This window comes from Echinococcus granulosus (genome assembly GCF_000524195.1).
Source record: "Echinococcus granulosus chromosome Unknown EG_S00010, whole genome shotgun sequence".
Lineage (NCBI taxonomy): Eukaryota > Metazoa > Platyhelminthes > Cestoda > Cyclophyllidea > Taeniidae > Echinococcus > Echinococcus granulosus.
This window is the reverse complement of record NW_020170390.1, coordinates 832,760-835,596: the sequence shown is the minus strand read 5'-3', so window position 1 is coordinate 835,596 and position 2,837 is coordinate 832,760.

Here is a 2,837-nt window from a genome sequence, read left to right as displayed (position 1 = left end):
TTTTCATCGAATACGGACTAATTTACAACTAAAAATCATGAAGATTCCCCAATTTTTTCGTAATTTTGAACGATGCTTACCATTTTTATGCTTTAATTAGTATATTAGATAGGAAATAAGAACAACTTAAAGAAATCTACCGCTTTGTAGAATGCAGAGTCGACAAGGTGGTAGTTTGATAAACGCACCACTTTCACATACTTAATATTATTTAATGAAGAAGTGGGCCGTTCTTAGGAGAATAGACGCCAAATTTCTGCCCAAAAGACCAACTTCCCGACTGGGGCGTTAGCAATTGTGATTATGTTCTTACTCGAAATTTCAAGTGACCAAAGCACTGATTTACAGCTAACCCACTCACTGTCCAATCAAGTGGGCTTACTTGTGGAAGCTTTGCCTTATTTTTCATGAAGATCAGTTTATTAAATGCGTCGGATGACTGCTGTAAACAAGACTATTTACTAGTTAAACAGGCACGTCATCGAAAAGTAATATTGTATTAATTTCTCATTTAAACTTTCACTTATTTTATCTTAATTTCCTACTTGAAAAGTGATGCTAATTCTTTTGCACGGAGCTACGTTCACAATATCAGTTGGAGAAGCCACTTTTTCCTTTTTCACCTTGTTTTCTTATGGTATGGCATTAAGGTCACTTCCGCGTGCATAGTCTTTGTTAGTTTTTAATGAATTTCAATCTCCTTCAACTCCCTTCAGCATATCGTTTATACCCTGTAATCACGGTACCAAGTAAACATTTGATTGTTGTGTCTCCTCACTTCCCCTTAATTACAGACATGATTTGGGCGTTTTAAAAGCAATTTTGGAAATCAAATCAAATTTCAGTTTGTTAATTATCCCAAAAAATATAAACTGGGCCAATAAAATGGGCACCAATTTTCAACCTTAATTAAGCCGTCGCAATTTAAAGCTTTGATCGGCTACCGGTTTACCTAACTAAAAAAGGAAATTGTGCGTAATTACTTGGCTGTTGAGTAGATGATAACGCTCTTGAAGCCAAATAAAGGAATTTGTGTTGGCACTGAATCTGCTAAAAATGGCTTTACGATGGTGGCCTTGCATCCTTCGGAATTTGCGACGCCGTCAAATTGTCTACTTCCATTTATTTGAACAATGAGCAAGTCAAGGATTCAACTTCTGTACAAAAAGATAAGTAGATTACTGCGATGTAATCCAATTTTCATGCCAAAGGTTTGCTTGGTTGTTTGGTATGTTACATAATTAAAATTCTTTCAATTTCTCTTTTCTTGGTGTTATATGCTTTAGCAAGCCTTGCATAGTTCGGTCATGGCAACGTTGTTAGGTTGTAAGACTTAGCAAAATTAAACCATTTTTTGCTTGAAATGAATCTGCTGCTAATGATTGGTAATTTTGTTAGCAATGCCTAAATAGGTTTCAATTCTATTTTTTTCAATCAAGCGACCAACTTTTGCCAAAGCTTATATGCATAGCGCCAAACATAGTGTTATTGCAGAATCGTAACGCCACTTTATACATTTGGACTACGTTTTTGCCATTGTTTTGCAAATATCACCATTTGCCTTATAATTTAAAGGCCTTTACGAGTTTGTCGTTTTTTGTTCTAATCACAGGAACTATTTTATATTGTTGAATAGCATTAACTGGTCTCTTGCACGTCAGGTTAATACATACCATGAGAGAGGAAACAACACGCAAAGGCGGATTTCATTATGACGGCAAGATTATATAAAATTAATTCGGAATGCATAAAAATGGTGTTGCACATCCGCACCTCCATCACGCCATTGCAGATATCCCTGAGTGTCTCCACTATTTTTGTCGCCGAAACCATTGTGCTGTCAGGGCCTTCCCTGTTAATACAACAAAATAATCGTATTGTTTTCTTCATTCCTTTCCTCCATGCTCACTACCTTCAATGAAAGGCAGTGTATCCCGTTTTTTCGTTATCATTTACGATAAATCAGTTAACAACTCCTAAAATCAACCTTAAACACAATCAGACTTTCTTTTTGCCATCTGGGTGCTAAATCGAAATAGGTCACCATTGTACGCATTTTTGGAGTTCTACGATGAAACCCAATTTTTACGATTACCCACCACTCTAGCTGCTGCCCAAACGAAAAGTGAATGTAATTACCATCAGATGGGAAGGAACCGCTCTGTATTTATACATTTTACACTCAACCAACTTGTCCTTGGCGCAGTTTTGTAATCACCTGCTGCAATCTAATAAAGAAGACATCGCACATTAGTGCCGCCAAGCTCAGGTGTGCTCCTGGGGACAAAAGTACTTGATCGTGACCTTTATTGGCAGCCACATTCCTTTTCTCATCACTTCATAAAAAATCGGAGCAGCATTGGTCAAAACTTTGATTGTTAGATTTTCTAACAGCTCAAATTTGACAACCTGTCACTACCGATAGGAAGAGTGTTCACTCTAATTTTTCTGCAAAACAATGACGTAATTCTAAAGAGAATATTTCGGAATATTTGTGAAGGCTAAATAGACTGGCAGAAAATATTTAGATGTTCTGCAGTTGTATCTATTAAATCTCATTTCTCCAAAACGGACATAGTCATACTTTAATGTATCTAGCGAAGTTTTCTTCATTAGAGCATAATTCGTAACATATATCCGGCATTTACTAAATTTTGGATTCAGCTTATTCGTTAGCTTCTCGTTGAATTCAAAGTAAACTACTTTAAAAATCGCCGCATAAGAATCAGTTTAAATAAGAGCGTGCCTTTGTTTTAATAATATTGTATCGCTCCCAGATTTCCCTAAAGGTAGAAGAGTATCACCGGCTTTATAGAAAGGATTGAGGTATAGTAGCA